Source organism: Leptonychotes weddellii, chromosome 10, assembly GCF_054177405.1.
Source record: "Leptonychotes weddellii isolate Sample4059 chromosome 10, ASM5417740v2, whole genome shotgun sequence".
Taxonomy (NCBI): Eukaryota; Metazoa; Chordata; class Mammalia; order Carnivora; family Phocidae; genus Leptonychotes; species Leptonychotes weddellii.
This window is the reverse complement of record NC_138378.1, coordinates 18961417-18983502: the sequence shown is the minus strand read 5'-3', so window position 1 is coordinate 18983502 and position 22086 is coordinate 18961417.

The following is a 22086-nucleotide window of genomic DNA, read 5'->3' as shown; positions in this document are numbered from 1 at the left end:
TGGCTGGGGCACAAAGAGAGGGTGAGGGGAAACCGGCCTTTGTCCAGTTACCCGGTGCTTGAATTGTTCTGAGATTTTGAGATAGTCACACATACAGAGGAGTGCGTAAGACACGTTTACACTGTTTTGTCAATAAATACATTAGAAAGCAAATAAAGGTGAGCCCATCACCTACCAAACACGGCACTCCAGCACATTTTTCATGTTCTTGTTATAGCTTTACTACCTATATGTATGTCATCTTAAGCAATATAGTTGAGTTTTGTCTATCATTTAGAACTTTCTATGCATGGAATCATATCACATCCATCCTTGCATGCACCACTCTGTGAGATTCATCCATGTTGTTGCATGTCTGTAATTTGTCCATTTTTATTACTGCATGAATATCCCACAATTTAACTTATTGATTCATTCTACGGTTGACAAGAATTTGTGTTCCCGTCTGGGTGCTCGGCAACAGTGCCGAAGGCATTCTCGCCCGTGTCTCCTGGTGTGCGCGAGCATGAGATTCCTGAGGTTGAGGCACAGCACGGTAGGGATCTCGTTTGCCCCCATCAGGTATCACCAGCACCTTCTTACAGTTGAGCAAACAGCATCAGAGAGGTTAAGTAGCTTGCTCAAGGTCACCCAGTTGTGGAACTCTGCTCTGCAGGATCTGGACCACCCCCCAACCTCCCACCCCACCCATGGAACGTCACCACTTCTCCCCTCGTGCCCTGGGCTTGGATTTCCCTTGGCTCATCCCAGACAAGAGTCCCACCCACCACAGTCCTGCTGACAATCTGCCTGAGGGTGTGTCCTTCTGGGGCGCTCAGGTGAAACCCTCACAGCCAGCACACCCAGCTGGTCCCTCCTTGGCACCTACAGGAACCACGGCCCACCACCCACACTGTCCCTATATCCATAGGGACATCCTCAGGATCTCCAGCAAGGTTCCTCACATCTCTGAGCCTCAGTTTCTTCTTCTGTAAAATGGGGAGGCTCCCAGGGAGATACAAATCAAAATCAAGAAATACCCCTTTGCACACACTAGGATGGCATGAATAAAAAAGACAGATAATAACAAGCGTTGACAAAGATGTGGCCTAACTGGAACCCTCATGCTCTGCTGGTGGGATTATAAAGTGATGCAGCCGTTTGGGAGAACAGTTTGGCAGTTTCTCAGAATGTTAAACATAGAGTTGCTGTATCACCCAGCAATTCCACTCCTGTGTATATATATACTCAAGAGAACTGAAAACCTATGTTCACACAAAAACATGTGCATGAATACTCTCAGCAGCATTATGCACAATAGCTAAAAAGTGGAAACAACCCAAGCACCCATCAACTGATGAATGGGTGGATAGAATGTGGCATATCTAGACACTGGAATATTATTTGGCAATAAAGAGGAACGCAGTACTGACCCATACTACATCATAGATGAACCTTGGAAACATTATTCTAAGAGAAAGCAGCCAGACACAAAAGGTCCCGTATTGTATGATGGCATTTATATGAAATGTCCAGAATAGGAATATCCACAGGGACAGAAAGCAGACTGGTGGTTGCCAGGGCCAGGGGAGAGTAGAGTGGGTGGTGACTGCTAATGGCTATGGGGTTCTTTTGCGGGTGATTGAAATATTCTAAAATTGATTGTGGTGATGGACACACAACTCTGCGGATATCCTAAAAACCGCTGAATTGTACACCTTACATGGGTGAACTGTATAGTGTGTGAATTATATCTCAATAAATCTGTTGAGAGAAAGGAGGTGCTCCTGACTACAGCACAGTGCCCACGGGCCCAAAACAGGCACACGGAGGCCCCCAGGAAATTCTGACTCCTATTAATATTGCTGTGATTTTTATATGGAAGCCAGAGCCAAGTTGTGCCCCTCCCCTGGGCAGCCTGGGGGGTGGGTGTGAAGGGCAGGAAAGAAACGTGAGTCCTGGGGGAGGGCAGTTCCTAACAATCATACCTAGTCCTGTCCTAAAGTCTCAGATAAACCTCTGCACACCCCCAGGTTAGTTGCAGGCCACGGTCCCCTTTATGCCCCGCCCTAAGCATAATAGGGCGGTGGTGGGCTTATTATAAATTCAGATGTCCCAGCCCCCTCTTGGCCTTCAGATCCCTGCCCACACCAATAGCTAGTGCCCCCAGGTGGTTCTGTGATGGGGAAAGAGAGCAGACCCCTGCCCAGGGACATCTTCCCATACTCTTGCTCAACTCTCATACTCTTACATCTCCAGCCCCCAGCTCCCTTGGTCTCCAAGGCCCTGAATTCTGGCCCCAACCCCTCCCACACCCTGGCTGCCTGGCCCCCTCTCAGTGCCCCTCTCAGGGCTCCCCTGCTGACCCTGTCCTAGAGCTTCCCTTGGACTGCCCTGTGCAGCATGGGGATGGGGTAACTGACAGTAAGGACAAGGCTTCTGTTCCCCTTCTTGGTCCTAATTTACCCCAGGATTCAGAGTGTGAGGCAGGAGTGCTCCCATTTTAGGAGGTGAGAGCGTGTCCACTAAGTTTCAACCCAAGGGCTGGCCCTCCTGGTTCAGGGCAAGACTGACTATACTCCTAGTCCTGACAAGTGCTGGCTATGTGATTAGCTACCTAAGAGGGCAAGGGCCAGTTCCAAAATCATCCCCGCACCTGAATAAGGAATGAGGTTGGGGGCAGGGGATGATAGGGGCCTGGTCCAGGGGGAGATGGGGAGGGACTCAAGAGCCCCACCAGGGACTCTGGAAATGAGTGCGGTCTGCTGCCCGCCCAGGCCCACACTTAGCCCAAACCTGGGCATCTGAGTCTGGGGAGCTTGTGAGCAACCCAGGTTTTGGGGCTCTATCCCTGGAGATTCTGACCCAGTAGTTCCAGAGCGGAGCCCAGAAATCTGTATGTCCAATGGGATTCTGATGGAGGTGGCCAATGGACGGTAGTTCGAGAAAAACTCTACCATATGATCCTTTAAAGAAATAGACATGAATAACTAAAAAATAATACTTTTTATATAAAAGTGGGTGTTTGTTTCACTCAACCACAAGCAACAGGCCTTGCTTCTTACCAGTGCTCATTTTGGCTGCTAACTGAAGAGCATTCCAGCACTTGGATGCACCACAATTACCCTAAGGACTCACCTACTGATGGACAGCTAAGTTATTTCTAGTGATTTGCCGTTACAGGTGATGATTCTCCAAATATGGTTCTATGAACTGCTCAGCACACATGAGGTATTTTAGGTGTGTGGGAAATCCTTCAACATGGAATCATTAGCACCAGATAGATGAATCTACACTTTCAGTCCGAGACAGTCTAACAAACTGCTCTCTCCAAACAACCTTGACAATCTTAAATAATTGGGGGGAGAATTTAAGGGGATACCGTGAAATTAGCTTTTGGCACACTGAAGCTGCTTTCATTCACCCACACAAGTGAGGGCGGGGCCCAGGAATCTGCATTGCTCACAAGCTTCCCGGCATGCTCGCTTGTGAGCTGTTGGGATACCATGCATGCACAGTAAGTTGTCTGAAAAGACACCATCAAGCTGAGAACTGCGGTCTCTCCTAAGGAGAGGAATAGAAGGGACACACCCCAGTAGGCTAAATATTTGTAAAGGGCAAGTATTACACCTGTAACTTGATATGCATAGAGATATTTTTCAAAAACCAACCAGGAAACAAAAGTAAATAAAATGGAGGGAATCCTGGAATGTGCACCATGTGGGGTGTGAGTGGCCTTAACCAGGTCTCACCTTCCGGTAGTAAGGAGGATTCTCCTTCTGAAGGAGTCCTTGACACTACATGGAGCAGATGCTGGAGCCACTCTTCCTCCACGCTTCTCTGCCATCCCCTCCCCACTCCCACTTCTTGTTTTGCTTGATTTGGCCCTGATTTAGCTTAGGAATCTACGCTTGTTTGAGGCCACTTGTCTCATTGAAGGCTTGCCCACTCCCAGCCTTAGCGTGTGAATCTTGATTAATCTAAGCTAGGGGCTCTTCACGTGGAGTCCACAGATCACCCCAATCAGGGATCCGTGGATGGTATGCATGGGATTCACAAATTTGAGTGGGGAAAAAAAAAAACCCTCCATCTCTATTTTCACTAATCTCCAACTGAAATTTAGCATTTCCTTCTACTATGAATGTAAGCAAGAAACCACAGTAGTGTTAGCAGGAACTTTGTGACTTTGTCCCCAGTAGAAATCACAAATGTTTTCATATCACAAAAGTTATTACAGTATCTCAGAACATTGTTCACACTCATCACCACTTCAAAATTATGGCTGTTATTAGATCTGCTGCTAGAATTTGTTATTTAATGCACTAATAAAAGAAGCATGTTTATTCCTATATCACACATTTTCAAAAATATATTTCAGAAACTGTATTTCAAAATAATTGGTTTCCTTTGTAATCCTATCATTTTATTTTATGCAGTTAAAAACGGTCTTCTGAGAAGGGGTCCATAGGTTTCTCCAGACTGCCAAAGGGGTCCACGGCCCAGAAGAGGTAGATAAACCATGGTCCAAGACAATGCTGGCAATTGCATTATCCTAGCTGGGGACTAGCTTAGGAAGTGTCATGTGACCTGGTGTGTTACGTTCACAATGAAATTTGAGGGGACATCTGCTGGAGGGAGAGTGGAGCCCCTCTTGGAAAAGGTTTCTTAAGAGGAGGCACAAGGAAGTCATACTTTCTTCCTCTGCTTCTTAGTGTCTGAGCATGTGTGCTGGGAATTTCTTCTACCATTGGGCAACCATGCAGAGAGCGGCTGATCCACTTGAGATGTAGAAGCAACTGAGGATGTGGGTGATCTGGTGAATGAGTCAGATAAGAACTGCCCTACCCCTGGATTCCTGTCATCAGTGAATAAATCTCTTACGATTTAGGCCAGTTGTCAATTACTTGCAGACAAGAACACTTTCTTTAACCTACCATGTTATTTCTGTTCCCTCACATTTTCCATGCTTGATGTGAATCATCGCTGGAGTAACATGGAGAAACAAGTCAGCTCCTTCTTCCTTTCTGACCCTTATTTAGATTGGTCACATCTCCCTTCCTTGAGGCTGAACATCTTCAGGTCCTTCAACTGGGCTCAAGAGACATGGTTTTGAGATCTGTATTCACCCCTAACATGTATGTCTATCTAGGTCAGTGGTTCTCAAACTTCAGCATGCATCAGAATCATGCTAATGTTTGTTAACATTAGTTGTTACACGTACATTTCTAGGTCCCACTCTGAGAGTTTCAGATTCAATAAGGCTGGAGTGCGTCCCCATAATTTGCATTTCTAACAAATTCCCTCATCATGCTGATGCTCCTGGTCTTGGGGACCACCATTTGAGAACCACTGGTCTAGGTCCCTATAAAAACATGGCTTCCCCAGATGAAACCACTACTCAGGCTGGGGTCTGACTAGTGTTAAGCAGAACTATCACCACTCTCAATATCAACAGCATGCTCCTACTATTGCAGCCCAAATTACAAACTGCTATTTTATACTGTTGAACTTCAAGTTACCAAAACTCTGAAACTTGTATCATATAGGTGGCTCCTAAACTCTCTCCATATTCTAGAGAACGGGAAGTATCACTTGTTGAGTGTTTATTATGTGCTGAGTACTTTAATGAGTTGTTCCATTTAATTCTTACAACAATCCTTGAAATGGGAAGCTATCTCTCTCTGGGGAGACTGACACCCAGAGAAATAAAAAAATTCCCAAGGTTACCTAGCTGGTAAATAAATGAGGGACCCAGGATTTGAGCCTGGCTTATAGAACTCTACGATTAAGAACTCTCTTCCTGCTTAACAGCATCTATTAATCAGCTGCCCTTTGGGACCCAAGGCAAATTTACCTAATTGTGCCTCATCCAGCTCATTCATCTTTCTTGTCTACAAGGTTGTCAAATGTGATTTTTGTCAAATGCCCTAGCTTTCTTGAGTCTCCCATATCTCCTTCAACCACAACTCAGCCCTTTTACTATCTCCACTCCTGCCACAGAGTAGGTTAGGCTTTCTGAGTTGCATTTGGAGCCACATGAGTTTGGTTTCTGGAAGTGTTAACTGTGGGCACATTTTAATAAAGACCATCTTCTAGGCTACAGTTACATAAATGTTCTCATTTAATATGCAAATGTACCACAAGTGATTTAGGGTGTGCTAGGCCTTTATTGTTCTAGTTGCAGTTATGTTGATTTAGCCCATAGCTTTATGGTTAATAATTTAGTAAGCAACCTTATTTTTTAATCTCCCTTTGTCCTCATGCCTCATCTTTTTCCACATTAAGGGACCTAAGCCTGCACAAAGATTCAGTTTAATGAACCATCAATCCTTGAATAAGTGTAGCTGCAAAAGGATTCCATTCAAATTCTAGGGAAGGTGTTAAGTTCATAAGTTTTCACCTTCTTGATAGGATTCTTGGTTTCATCATGAATATATATATCCTTAGTAGTGCTTTTGGCATTATATTCTAATTTGCCTGATATTAACCATTGTTAGACCAGTTTTCGTTGGTTAGTATTTGCCTGGGATATCTTTTTTGTCTATTTTGAATATTTGTGTATCATTGTCTTAAGCATAGTATCTCTTTTTTTTTTTTAAAGATTTTATTTATTTATGTGAGAGAGAGAATGAGATAGAGAGAGAGAGCATGAGAGGGGGGAGGGTCAGAGGGAGAAGCAGACTCCCTGCTGAGCAGGGAGTCCGATGCGGGACTCGATCCCGGGACTCCAGGTTCATGACCTGAGCCGAAGGCAGTCGCTTAACCAACTGAGCCACCCAGGCGCCCCACATAGTATCTCTTATACAGAGCTTATAGCTGGATTTTTATTTTATTTTTTTTTAAATTCAACCGGTAGTCTCTGTCTTTAATAGATAAGTTTAGTCCACTTACATTTATTGTGATTACTGATTTATTTGGATTTCTTTTCTGCCATCTTATTTTGTGTGTGTGTTATGTGTGTTTTTCCTATTACCATGAGATTTGGTGGGGGGCAGGGTGAAGAGCATGTGTGGTTAGTTTAATTTTTTTTCTTCTTTCTTGACTTTTGATGAATAGGGTTCTTTAGAACCCCATCCCTTTTCCTCCCCATTTATTCGAAGGCTGTAAGTCACATTTCTTTTAGTGGTTTTATTTTAATTTTTAACATACTTATTTAGCTATGTATTTTCTTAACAGTCTAAAGTTATTCAGTATCTCTATTTTCCTCTTGACAAGAAACCCCTTTAACACAGTGTAACTATCAGTTGAACTGCGCCCCACCCCATCTTCCTTGTTATTGCCTAGAATTTTAATTACACTGTTTTTCACAAAAGTTGATATTTGTATGATCAGAAATTCATTAGATTTACCAATGTATTTTACCAATTTCTGACTCAGTGATTTTCTTCTTTCACTTTCTGTTTTGCTGAAGTACGTGCTTTATTAATCCTTTCAATGAGGATATGGGTGGTAAACTCTCTTAATCTATGAAAGTCTGAAAATGCTTGTAATTTGCTCTTCTTTTTCAATATTCCTCTAGCTGTGTATTGAGGGAGGTTGATTATGCTTCTCTTTTTCTTTTTTTTAAATATTTTTCTTTTTTTTAAGATTTTATTCATTTGAGAGAGAGAGAGAACAAAAGCATGAGCAGGGAGAGGGGCAGAGGGTGAGAGAGAAGCAGATTCCCCACTGAGCAGGGAGCCTGATGTGGGGCTCAATCCCAGGACCCTGGGATCATGACCTAAGCTGAAGGCAGACACTTAACCGACTGAGCCACCCAGGCACCCCTGATTATGCTTTTCCCTCTGCATGTTTAGGATATTACTCTCTCGTCTCTGTCATCCATTGCTGTTGATGAGAAATCTGCTGTCAGCTCAACTGGCATTCTTTCATAGGCAATTTGTCTTTATTCTTTTGTAACTCTTAAGATTTTTCTTTTTGTCTTTGACATTCTGCTCTATCATTACAATTTTTCTGGTTGATATTTATTTTTTACCACCCTGTTTTAACCATTGGTATGTGTTTTTCATCTGAGGACTTTCTTTTTGGTTCTGAAATATTCTCAGCCACCATATCTTAAATATTATAACTCCATTATATCCTTTATTCTATCCTTCTAGAATTTCTATTACACATATGTTGGAATCTTTCAATCTATTTACTATGTCTTAACTGCTCTTTCATATTTTCCATTTCTTTATCTCTCTCTTTGGGTGAATTACTCAGGAATATCTATCAATTCACTAATCGTCTCTTCAAATGTGTCTGATTTAGAGTTTATTCTATTTGAATTCACTTCAATAATGGTATTTTTTATTTTTAATATTTCTCATTGTTTCTTTTTCACATTGATAGTTAATTCTGTTTTGGGGTGCTTGGGTGGCTCAGTCAGTTAAGCGTCCGACTGTTGGTTTTGGCTCAGGTCATGATCTCGGGGTCATGGGATTGAGCCCTGTGTGGGCTCCATGCTCAGTTGTGGAGTCTGCTGGAGATTCTCTCCCTCTCCCTCCCCCTCTGCTCCCCCACCCCATGCACACGGGCACGCATTCTCTCTCTAAAATAGATAAATAAAATCTTCAAAAAAATAGTTAATTCTGTTTTACTTCATAACTTTTTCCTTTTTATAGGAAAGGAAGTCATTCCTTTACCTTTGTTAAAGTCTTAAACTTATTTTTAGAGTCATTTCTAGATTGCTCTTTTTACTTGCACTTATCACAAATGAATCCATTTGTTAAGAGTTGAGTTTACTGACCGTCTCAGTGTCAGTTTTCTTCACAGGCTTATTTTTAAGAGGAATCTTTCTGTCCATTTTCTTTCTTTGCACTTGTTTAAACCCAGACCCTGGGGACTCAAGTCCCAATCCAGGCTTCCTAAATGTAGCTCAAGATCCCCAGTTTTGGGTGATATCAGAGATATCACAGAGGAGGTTAATGAGTCAGGGTGGCTTAACTCCGATCCCACTTTCCAGATCCGCATCTGTTCCCCCTGTTACCTAAGATACAGTTTTAAGCAGTGAGTCTGATGCTAGGCCTCCAGTTCTCAAAGAATCCTTTTGGTCCCATTTACTCTGCAGGACTTGAATTCCTAGTCACTTCTGGGTCTGAAGCCTGGCAGGTCTGAGGCTTCAGCCTCCATTTACTTTGTATTTCTCATCTCTTTCCATTCCAAAGGAGAAGTTTGCCATATTTCTGAGTGTGGCTATGTAATTTCATTTTAAAAACATAATTTATATATTATTGCAGTGTATAAACAGAGATTATTTTTCCCACAAATTCATGGGCGATGTGTTTAATTTTTCCTATATCAGTTTTATTGAAGTATGATTTATATCCAACTAAAGCACCAATTTAAAGTGTAAAATTCAATGACTTTTGATAAATCTATAGTCATGTAATCACCATTACAATCAAGAAAAGAATACTCCTGTCACCCCCAGCCAAACTTCCCTTGTGCCCCTTTACTATCAATCCTCTTCCCCAAACCCCAGCCCCAGGTAATCACTGATCTGCTTTCTATCTGTGGATTAGTTTTGCCTTTTCTACAATTTCAAATAAATTGAATCAGACAGTAGATACTCTTTTGTGTTTGGCTTCTCTCACTAAGCATAGTGATTTTGAGATTTATCCATATGGTTGTACACCGATACTTCATTCCTTTGTACTGATGAGTAGTATTTTGTTTGTGGATTTATCACAATTTGTTTATCCATTCTTCTAGTGATGGACATTTGGGTTGTTTCTAGTTTGAGGCTGTTATATACAAATCTGCCACGTACATTCATACACAAGTCTTTGTGTGGACATGTTTTCATTTCTCTCGGGTAAATATGTAAGACTGGGATTACTGGGCAGTAAGCTAAGTGTATGTTTGACTTTACAAGAAACTTCCAAACTGTTTTTCTAAGTGGCCACACCATTTTGCATTTCCATCTGCAATGTGTGAGAGTTCTGGTTGAGAAGCAGGTTATTTTTTAAGGCATGAACTCAATGCCATCTTGACTGTAGGTGACCGTAAAAACACTTTAGAATGTATACTGAGCTACAAAATGCCAGGAATGGTAATGAAGGCTCTGTGAGGGCACAGATTCTTAAGTGTCCTGTTTACTGTTGCGTCCCCAATGCCTAGCACCAGTCTGGTCTTATGGCACACACTCTGTAAATCAATCAGTGAATAAAGACTTGCCTCTGACAAACATTAACAGCTCGTAAGAGTTGGGTCAAAGTTTGGGGCGCCTGGGTGGCTCAGTCGTTAAGCGGCTGCCTTCGGCTCAGGTCATGATCCCAGAGTCCTGGGATCGAGTCCCACATCGGGCTCCCTGCTCAGCGGGAAGCCTGCTTCTCCCTCTCCCACTCCCCCTGCTTGTGTTCCTGCTCTCGCTGTTTCCGTCAAATAAATAAATACAATCTTTAAAAAAAAAAAAAAAAGAGTTGGGTCAAAGTTTGGACCTACTGCATCTTATTTAACCAAAGGAAGTTTTGGGGAGCCCTGTTTTCTCCTTCCCTAAATGTCACAAAAACCCTTGTTTTGAGCTAGTTGGCATTTCTACCCTGAGCTCTACCATCATTTCAGCCAGGCTTCTCTTAGCTCAGGAGGGCCACCCCACCTCCCTGCACTGGGTAAGCATTTCAGCCAGCAGGAAGGAGAAAAAGGGTGAGAAGAGCACATCTCTCTTTAAAGACACTTGTTTGACAATGAAGATCATTTCTGCTTATCTGTCATGGGACAGAACTTAGTCACGTGGCCACATCTAGCTGCAAGGGAGACCGGGAAACATGGCCCTTATTCTGACAGCTGTGTGCCTAGATAGATAGCAGGGTTCTTTTAGTCAGAGGAAAGGGAAGATAGACATTGGATCACTTCCAGCAGGCCCCACTGCAAGCCTGACTTTGTCCTGAACTCTACGCACTTTAGGCTCAACACACTGTATTATTTGAAAAACATGTTTATTCCTCAACTCCAGGGAGAAACTTTAAATTCACTATCCAAAAGAACAGGCTGGTGGATATAGGAGGTGTCTCATTCAGCACCTCTAGGCCCAACCCCATGCCCAGACTAGCTATCCTGGCTCCTCCCTCAAGGTTGTCTGCTCCAGCTACAAGGGGTGGGGAGCAGTTGAAGGATGGTGCATTTATAGAAGGGGGAAGTTAATGATGGGATCTGTAGGCGGCTCACACTGCTGAGTTCCCTGGTGCCCTGGGTGACCTACCTGAGGAAGCTCTGGTGGACCCTATCACTGAGCTGGGTGCAGAGAGCTGGGTCCACTTGGTTGCCCTTCTCACAGTTCATCAGGCTTGAGTTCTGGGAAACTTAGCAGCCTACAGGGAATAAGGCATGTCCCAGAGCTGAGTGTCCAATACAGTAGCCACCAACTGCATAGCTCTACTGAAAATAAATAAATAAATAAATAAATAAATAAATAAATAAATAAATAAAATATTCAGTTCCTCAGTTATACCAGACACATTTCAAATGTTCAATAGACACATGTGACCCATGGATATTGAATTGGATAGCACAGATACAGAACATTCCCATCACTGAAGAAGGTTCTATTGGATAGCACTGTTCTGGATGAAAGACATCTCGGGTCATATTAACAGAGGCAGAGTACCAAGAAAGAGGGCATCTGATGGGGCTGGTCTACACTATGCCAGGCAGATCCCAATTGAGCCACTAGGGTCTACAGGCCCCAGAGTCTGTGAGGGAAGCAAATGAGAGAGAGGAAGACATCCAGGCAAGGGTGACCAGAGTACAGAGGTGTAGGAAGTATATACGTGTCTTGTTTAAAGTTTTTCTAGCATGGGTTCCTCCAGAAGCAGATGCTGGGCCAAAATATTCAGGGCAAGGAATTTACTTGGGAGGTGATCCCAGGAAGTACCAGTGAGGGAATGGGGAAGTGAGACAGGGAAAGTGTGCATGGTCAGGCAAGTGATCATTGTGAAGAAGTGGGGCTCCATCCTACTGGGGAACTCTGGGAGTCAGTGCAGAGCACACACCTCAAAGTCATCTTGCCCAAGGGCTGGGGGCCTGTGGTTTTTCTACCTCAACTTCCCCATCATTGGCTGAGGGCTTCTTCCGGGTGTTAATTCACCAGGACTTCTGGCTTGCAAAGTATAAAGACAGAGGCCTTCCTTACCTGTAGAAAGTCCTCAGGCAAAGAGATGCAAACATGGGGCAGCTGGAAGTTGGCTGGAGCACACTGGAGTGGTGAGACTAGCGGGATATGGGCTGGGCACTCAGCACTGTCTGCTACAAAGGGGGAAGACCAACATCCTTAACCCTAGCCTCATCTCATACACACACACACACACACACACACACACACATGCCCTTGTACATTTCTCACACTGGCTTCTTCCTTTTCCTCAGACTTACTCTGCTTCCTTCCCACCATTGGACTTTTGCAAATACCTATTCTGGATGTCTGAGACACTCTTCTACTCTTTCTCATCCCCTTTCATTTAGTTAAGTCCTACTTATTCTTCAGATCTTGGCTCAAATGACCTTTCCTCTAAGGAACCTTCCCTGAGGGACACCCCATCCCCACCCCAAAGCAAGAACAAGTCCTCCAGGGAGTGCCTGAGTGGCTCAGTTAGTTAAGCGTCTGCCTTCGGCTCAGGACATGATCGAGGGTTCCCTGTTTCTCCCCCTCCCTCTGTCTGCTGCTCCCCCTGCTTGTGCTCTCTCTCTCTGTCAAATAAAATGAATAAAATCTTAAAAAAAAAAAAAAAGAAAAGAATCAGTCCTCCTGTTGCACTTTGTCCCAGCTCCCTGTCCTATAAGGGTGTCATTATATGTGAGGTTAGTTAATCCTGCCTTCCCCGTTGGACTGTAAGGAAGGGATCTTGCTTGTCTTGTTCACAGCAACACATAGTAGGTCTTTAAGAAATGTATGATGAGTGAAAAAACGAATGAATAAAAAAATGAAAAAATGAATGAACGAATTCCAGTCAGATTGATGAAGACTCCCAGTAGCCGGAGAGGGAATTTACCAGCTAAAGACCCCTGGAAGAGGAGGAGGCTAATTAGCAATTCATTAGGATCCATTTTCACTTCTGTAGTCAATGCTAATCACTTGTTTGTTTAAAACAGGAAGTTCTGCACTCATTAAATCCATTAGTAAATGAAAATGTTTCTCAGGGAAGTCTGGCCTCCCACACTGGAGTGTAAATTCAAGGGCTGCACCCCCTCTTTTGTACAGACCTCCCAGATGTCAGCAAAGCAGGTGCTCACAAGCTGGAACTACCCTAGTTGAGGACCCTAGTCCTTTTTCATGGGAGGGGCCTGTTTCTCCAGCTCTCTAAGCTCGGGTTCTGCCCCTGTACAATGGGCACAGCATTCAATTTCATGGCTAGGAGTGAAGATTAGAGGGAGCCGTGCACTCAGGAATGTCAGCTCACACCCTGGTATTATCCCCCTTGAAGGACTGTGAGGGGAGGGAGTCTATTTTGAGGATGTAGCTACCCTGCAGGCCCACTGGTCTGAACTCTTCAGGTCTTGATAGCAAACAGGCTCCTCTTTTCTTATAAGCAGTCCCATGCCTAGAGGGTGCTCACAGGCCATGTCGTGCCCACCCTTGTTTTGCACTAGCTCATTTAATCCTCACAGCCAAACCAACCAGGTAGCCATTATATGCGTTTGCAGGTGTGGAAACTGAGGTTTGGAGGGGAGAGGCTCTTGCCCTGGGTCTTTTCTCTTTGCCACGCTGAGCCATCCCCTCAGGAAGCCATTTCTGACCCTTGAGGAAGAAATGGCTGTTCTGTCCAGTCTTGTGCTTCATTAGGTGGGTCTGCCATTCCTGGGTCTTACTCATCCTAATGTTCTCAGGGGCCTGGTAGGTCTGCAGAAAAGAAACAGTTCTGTTTGTCTGAGTACTAACTAGCTTCAGGGCTCAGTGCATGCCAAGCATTAAATCATCAAGTCCTCAAACAATGCTACAGGGGTGAGCTACTATTATCATCTCTATCTTACAGATGAAGAAACCGACTTGTCAAAGATCCCATGGTTAGGAAGAATTTCTTCACATGGAGAGGAAAGAATTTCCTCTGCCCTTCAAGGTCCTTCTAGCTGGACTAAGAATCAGATTGACAGGAGACAGATTAACAGGAGAAAATAAAATTTAATAGTGTGCGCACAGGGAATCCACACAGACATGGACATTCTGAAGACAGTGAAGCAGCATGATGCATATATGAGCTAAGGAGAGTGGTAGGGGTCTGAGGATACAAAGGGGAGAAAGGCCATTAGCATGAAGGTGAGAGGAGATGTTTGGAAAACAAAGGTTGTCCAGTTGTGCAGATAAGTTCCTTAGGTAAAGAGGAATCTCTGTGAATAACTCTCTTCCCAGTATAAGCAGGCAGTTGAGGAAAGGTAAAAATCTTTTCCTGAATGGGATTTGATTACTTTTAACTCAAAATAATGTTCATGCCAAAGTGGCCCATCTTGGGGTGGCCTGTCCTTGACCGCCACACTGGAAAGTATGCAAATGGCAAAAGCAGTCTGCCTTCAGAGCCCCGTGCATTTCACTTCTGGAAGGACTGTTTTGCCCACACCACAGGTCTCAGAAACTGTGGACAGGGAAGGGGGTGCTCGGGGGTGACATGGCAAGGGTGAGCTCTGCCCTCCACCCAACCAGAGCCCTGCAGAAAATCCCCAGAGAACAACTTCCCAGGAGAATGCTACCAAGTCACTCCTCAGGCACCTTTTGGGTGTTCACTGGCAGGGGAGCCCAAGCCCACCTTTGGAGTGTTAACCTTAAAAGTAAAATTACCAGTTATTTTACCAGCAAAAGATGGGTCTATTCGGGAATAAAGGAGAATTGCAATCTGGGACAACAAGCTGTGGCAAAACCATAGGCAACTTGGGAACAAAGGAGAGGCACACTTTTTTAAGGAGAAAAGGGGTAAGCTGGGAAAGCTGTTATGAACTAAAAATCCACTGGAGTAAACTGGAAGTTTGAAGTGTAGTGGCTTCTCATTAGCTGAGCTGTTGCTGGGGGGATAAGAAAAACATCTCTTCCTCCACTGGGGTAGTGGAGTAGTATCCACGTGCGAGGTCAAGTCTGTCTCTTCCTGCTGGGTCTGCAATTGACTATGAGCGGTAGGGCATGAGAACTCCCCCTGTGAAAACCTCCCCACTCCACTATAGTGACGTTTCCCGTTACTAATTTTCACAGGGCTATTAAACAGACCAGCCTCCCTTCCCAAAGCTTCGTCCTTTTCTTCAGTCTCGCTGTGTATGGTTCCCGCCTCCCATTGACATGAGCAACACCCTGAATATGCTGTGTGAGCCTCCATACGTGCTGCTTCCTCTACCCAGAGGGGTCCTTCCCTTTGTTCTGACAGGCAAATACTGCAAGCTAGCTTGGCTGGCCTCTCCTCCACACAGCCTCCCAGTTTCCTTTCAGTTCAACCTCTGCGATGCCATTTATACCTTTAAGGTACCAATACCTGCATCATGATGACCAGTTCCTAGAGCACACTGCCCAGGGGGCCAGGTCCTGAGTCCAGCACTTTACCAATTGATTTCTCATCATGCTCTCAGGGAGGTACTATATATATAAGATTTTATTTATTTATTTATTTGAGAGAGAGAGAGGGCACATGAGCAGGGGAGGGGCAGAGGGAAAGGAAGAGGAGGAAGTAGACACCTCACTGAGCGCAGAACCTGATGCAGGACTCGATCCCAGGACTCTGAGATCATGACCTGAGCTGAAGTCAGATGCTTAACCGACTGAGCCACCCAGGGACCCTGGGAGGTATTATTTTTATTCCTATTTCATGAAGGCTCAGAGTGATGAAGAGACTTGCCCAAAGCAGCGGGGTGAGGATTCAAAGCCGGGCTGTCCATCTCCAGAGACCATGCTCTTAACTGCTGCTCCTGACCTCCTCCTAATACAGATGATAGCTGCCTCCTCCTGACATGTCTTGTTTAGCTCTCCTTTGAGCCTAGTCCCTAGGAGGCAGCATTTATGTCTTTTTGTCTCTGGGCCTGGCCCATAGAAAGGCTCGAAAAAATGCTTGTTGAATTTAATTGGTTTCCAACCTGCAGATTTTGGATCCTGTTGCATAAATCTGATATAACTGATCATGTGATGTTAGCAGTCTCAGGTTCGAATCCTATCTTTGCCCTTTACTTGATGCTTCGGGGCCCGGCACTGGAGAGCTCAGTCATCCTAATGTTGAGAGGACAGCGGCGCAAACCCCAGCCCTGTCCAAGGTGCTGAAGATGCGGTAAGGAAGGTGACCCCTCCGTGGGGAAAAGGCAGCGAGCCCCAGACAGAACTGTGGCAGGAAAGAGGGCATCAGGCAATGCCTTGAGAGCACTGAGCATGAGCCCTAAATTCTGTCTGGGCAGTCACAAAAGGCTCTGAGGCTCGACCTGCTTCTCTTGGGGTTCTAAGGGACTCAGATGAGCTAGGGCATAGAGGGGGAATGATTTTCCTGCATGCACACAGGAGCCATGGAGGTGGGGAGGGGGGCTGCCTGCACAGTGCCCAGCCATCCCCTCAAGAGATCCTCTCCAAGATCCCTTTGCATTTTTGGATTAAGCAGTGCCTCCTCCCCCTCCAGCCCTGGTTCTACTTGAGAAATGCAAAGCACAGGAGAGGAAATCCCGATGATATTAGGCTCCTGTCACCAAAATGTGAGTTTATCATAGCATTATGGACTCACAAATGTCTTATATTTTAATATTAAAAAAATTTTGTGAGTAAGTTACATGTGTATATCGTTAAAGATGTGAAGAGTATAAAGGGTATAATGTGAAAAGACTTCTTATCGCTGATCCTGTTACCCTTCCTAGAGGCTGCCACCTGGGTGTTCTTTATGAGAAATTCCACACATAAAGTACCCTCATCCCCCATAAATAGCTGCACTGTTCTGCTTGCCATTTTCTTTAATAATGTATCTCGGAGATAAAGACAGAGAACTAGCTCTTTCTTTTTAAAGACCACATGGCAAACTACATGTTAGTAACGGACTTACTAAGCCGGGCCTCTCTGGATGGACCTTTAAGTTGTTTTCAACCTTCTGTTAATGCAAACAATGCTTCAACGAACACTTTGTTCGTTTTTGCACATGGACAAGGAAATTCCTAATAGCAGGATTGCTGAGTCAAAGGGTATGTGCATTTTAGGTTCTGATAGCTATTGCTGTTTTATTCATCTTGTTACAGGGTTGTACCGTAGGTTATTTAACCAGTCCATCCCTCCCTCCCTAAGCTCTTCTCCCGCTTTCTTTTCAATTTCCATATTTACTTTAACGAAATAGTTAACAGTAACATTTCATGACTTTTGATGTGTCATCCTTCAGTATATATAGTTCACTGGAATTTCTGTGTTGTGAGGAGGTGTGGAACGGGGGTGTTTTGGCCTCTTTTGAATGGATGTTTATATTCTATGATTAGGTTATTTCCTATCTTTTGCACCCAGTCTCTCGAGATATTTATGCAAAGCATTAGGCATAATGCCTGGCACATACCGGGCATTCGGTATTTGCGAGTTTCTGTAAATCACAATGTTGCAGTGAATTGCCTATGCACGTACATCTTTGTGCACATGTGTGAGCATTAAATTCTTAGAAGCAGAATTGCTGGTCAAAAGGTGCATGCATTCAAATTTGGTAATACTGCCAAATTGACCTCCAAAGAGCTCATACCACCTCACACACCCCTTTCCCCACATACTTGCCAACACTTTATTAAGACACAGATGTTTTAGGGGGTAGAACAATGATTGGAGACCGACTGGTTCAAACCCTTTATGGAGCAGACAGGGACACTGAGGCCCGGGGATGGGGAGGGAGTGCCCAAGGTCACCTGTGAGCTATAGCACAGTTCAATTCGCATCTGGGGACTCTCTATCTCCTTCTAGGGAACTGGGCAGTGTCCTGGGTGGAATGTGTGAGCGTACTGGATGGGTTCCATGAGGCGAGGGAGGACATGAAGATGGGGCGAAGGGGAGGTGGGTGTGCTGTCTGTGTCTACTCCCCACCTCCACCTTGGGGAATGCCACATTTTTATTTAATGAAGAAACTTCTGACTCTTCTCCACTACTTCTCTCCGCCTCTCCCCCCACCAACATCTTCTCCCTTGGAAACGGCCTCAGAGATTCTGAAAGGTGCTTTCCCTACTTCTGAGCCCGCCTGTGTGGGAGGAAGCTGAGGACGTGAGGGTACTGATTGAGAGAGCAGGTTGAGACCCAGGAGCCGTTGTGCAAAAAGAATGGTAAATTATATAAGGAGGGGAAGCGGAAGGGTGGGTGGTGGGTGGAGGCAGCCATTCATCAGTGCTTTTTAACTCTTTCCTGCTGCAAAAGCAGGCAGCCCCGGACGGACGCTGGGAGATGGCTGCAGTGAGAGACATTTTCATAAATGGTTTGTGCTGAAGGCTTTGAAGGGAGGACAGCATCGCTCCCACCTCGCCCTTCGCAGATAGGCTTTGTACTCTGGGTAAAACTGTCAGAAAAGGTAGAACAGCTCCTAATCTAGGAGATGATTCCTGTGGGAAATCAGGCTGCTTTTCAAGCGTAATTTGAAAAGCCGCTGCCTCCAAAACTTCAGTGGTGGCGGGGGGCGGTGGGTGCAGAGAGAAGAATGCCATTTATAAAGCAATCAGCGCTGCGACAGAGTCAGCCATCATTCAGAATTATTTTCCGAAATTTGGCCTCTATTCCGTACTCTGGAGGAAAGGCAGTATGGGCACTTTGCTTCCAATCAAGTCCGACACAGAGGCTGGGCTAAGTCACACAAAGGGAGAGGGGCCCCCGCGCTGTTCATCACGGCTGGAGCTGGGGAAAATCATTTCTAGGGCTTCTCAACTCTCCGGCACGAGCTGGAGGAAGCCTCATCAGAGGTTCCATTCATCTCACTTCTTACTTTTAAACTTTAAAGCCCATATTTATGTGCCTCAAGTTGCCCATGAACCACGGCATGTCAAACAGTTTGGGGTTGATGGAAGAGGTACATTTTCTCGTCCTGGGACTCTCGAAAACACAATTTCATCGTCAGTCTCTCCCCCTTCCGATTGCTCCTGGATGCTGCCACGGGATGAATATTCCTAAAATGCTGCTTTCAATGCATTACTCACCTGTTCAAGAACCTTCCAAGGCCTCTTGATCTGTTAAGGCTGGAATCCCTAGGTTGGCATTCAACGCCCCTCATAAATGTGGCCTCAGTGAGCACAACCTGCTCACACATACCCTCCTGGGCTGCCAGGCCACACTGGTCACCTGCCACAGACATGGGGTGGTGGCTGTCTGTCACTGTTGCCCACTGCCCACTCCGCATCTCTTTTCTTGGTAACCAAAAGCAGTGCTTCCTTTTGGGGGAAACTTCCACTCCACCCTAGCTCTGTCTCTGTATGGTTCGGGTGAGCTGATCTGAGCACCTGCCTCCAGGCCCACCAGGAGAATGCAATGGATCAGGAGGCAGCAAAGTAAGGTCCAAGGGCAAAATAATGGCCCACGGCCCATTCTGTAAGGATTTTACACATTTAAAAGGTTGTAAAAAAAAAAAAAAGTCAAAGAAGATGCCACAGAGATCCTATGGCCTGGAAAGCCTAAAATATTCACCATCTGGCCCTGTACGGAGAAAGTTGGCCAAAACCTGCTTGGATGCACAATGCTTGGTTTGGGGTGGGGTGAAGGACTGGCTGAGCCGAGAAGAGCTAATCCTAGCACTTGAGTTTGGAGCTGCCAGAAGGAGGTGCACACTTTCCTAGGCTTGTTTAACTCAAACTCAGCCTAGAATTCCTAGACATCCTTGACACTTTATAGAGAGAGGCTGCTAAAACACGGAACTTGGCTGTGGGATCTGAAGCCAGGGGGCCCTGCTGGTTATGCGAGCCCAGACATTTCTTTCTGCTCAAGCCAGTTTGAGTCAGGTCTCCTGTCAGTTGCAACTGAAGGAGTTCTGATGACTGCAGATATTGGCAGGGATGTCCAGCTGCCTTTGTCATGTCATTTTCCTTGTCTGGAATGCCCTTCATCCTCTCTCTCTGCCAATAGTCTGCCGGTCCTACCAGGATCTTACCCTCTTCCATCGGGGTCCTCTTTAGTTCCCGGGGTGGGGTGGGGGGTTATTCTGAGATTTAGCCATCTCCTCCCTCAGTGATACCTGTCCAGAGGATTATGTGTTGCATCCTGCCAAAGCCATGAGCAGTGGGGTTGGATGGAGGGAAGGGATGCACAGCATCGAAGCCCTGCGCACCATAAACACAACGGCACTTACTCCTCCTGCTGTAGCCATTCAAAGAAGCAGAGGCAGCAACTCCATTTTAGAGACGGGAAAATGAAGGAAAGTGACTCGCCCAAGGTCACACAGGTACTAAGGGGTAAAGTCAGAAACCAAGCCCAGTGCTGATGAGCTCCAGATCATCCATGCTCTTTCCACAATATGAACCTCCTGAGGACCACGCCCAACCCTTTGCAGGATCCCTGGTTCCATCTCTGTGCTTTCCTGAACCCTCCCAGGAGACATCTACTGCCTGCAGATCAGAGCTCAATGTCTGAACCTGAAACTCGAGGCCTTTCGGTACCTACCCTTAACTCTAGCCGAACCAACACTCGGAAACCCGGAATGGAAGGAGAAATCCTCCCTGCACCAGCTAGGTTTAACAGGGGTGAAGGATCACTTTGAGAAGCCCATGTAAACAAGGACTAGAATGAGTCAGCTGGATGGGTTCAAATTAGAGTTGCCTGGATATAATGACTGGAAAGGCACTCGGTTTTTTTTTTGTTTGTTTGTTTAAAATCAACTGCAACAATCTGCCTGCAGGAATCCAAAAGCAACTCAGGATGTCTTTACTCTTTGAGGAGGAGATGGGTTTTTGGAACACTGTGGCGAATCCTCCCACACGGATTATCTCCTGGAGAGCCTCCCGAGGACCCACGTTGCATCACGGCACAGAATTTGTGTGCATGTTCCCTTGCCTCTTGGCACACCATTACGGCCTGCCATGCCCAGGTGCCCTGGGAAGGCAGACTACTTTAATCGCCCTGGAAGCTAGGTAATACTCGGTAAGTCCCACCACCTCTCTGACCTGTTTTCTCATTTGTCAGGACGTAGAGATTGAATTAGCCTTGCACTTTGTGTCCCCAGTGGAATTAGGAACAGAGCTGTGAATCTTTTTACAGTCCTCTCAATTAGAGGGCATTTTCCCCCTTTCCCAAAGGAAATCATCCCAGAATTTTAAAACTAGAAGAGAGTTAAGTGATTGTCTCTCTTTCAGGGTTTCATAACTTGGGGTCCCTGCAGGCTCATAGATGGAAGTCTCTGGAATTGTACATAGAATCTGTGAGGTCAGCTAAGTAGACCCACCCAGCAGGAGATGAGATGGTGCATGACTGCAGTCTTGGAGGAGGTGGTGCTCTCCTGGGAAGGAGGGGGTAAGAGGAGGGACATTTCTGGGGGAGCGGGTCCTGAGATGTCATCAGATTCCTGGAGGGACCTAGGATCCCCCAAATTAAGCTCTCTCTCTGGCCCATCCTCTCCACTTTACAGGGAGGAGAGCTGAGGCCCAAGGTGAGGGAGGGCCTCTGATGACTCACTGGCAGAGCCAGACCAGAAGCCAGGCTGCTGCCACCTAGACCCAAGCTGGACATCCTATGCCCTTGCAGAGAAGACCCTAACAGGAGATGAGTGGGCCTCTCTGGAACTGGCTGGGGGCCCTTGCTCCAATATGTCCCCATGTCAGCCGCCTTCTGGGTTTTATAGAGCTTGGGGATTATCTACATCACTGCAGGAGTTATCCGGATGGCGTCTCACCATGCATATGGTGAGGAAGCACTCATCATTCCTAAGATCCTTTAGCTCATTTGTGTGTGTGTGTCTGTGGCGGTGGACCCAAATTTACATTATTTGTGTTTTAAATCCCTCAGTTGAAAAAAAAAAAATCACGTATTTATCCTGCTTTTTCTACACAAACTCCCTCAAGGTTACTGCATGGTTGATGTAGGGAATGTTCCCTTTACACAAGTACTCTAGCTAAAGGCAAGCCGGCAGGTGGGACCGAACAGCACTACTCTGCAGTCCCTGATGAGGGAGTGGATCCAGGTGAGGATTGCCAATGACTGACGGTCTCGTAAGAGATCGGGTATTAGACACCTTCTGATGGAAGTAAAGAATACCA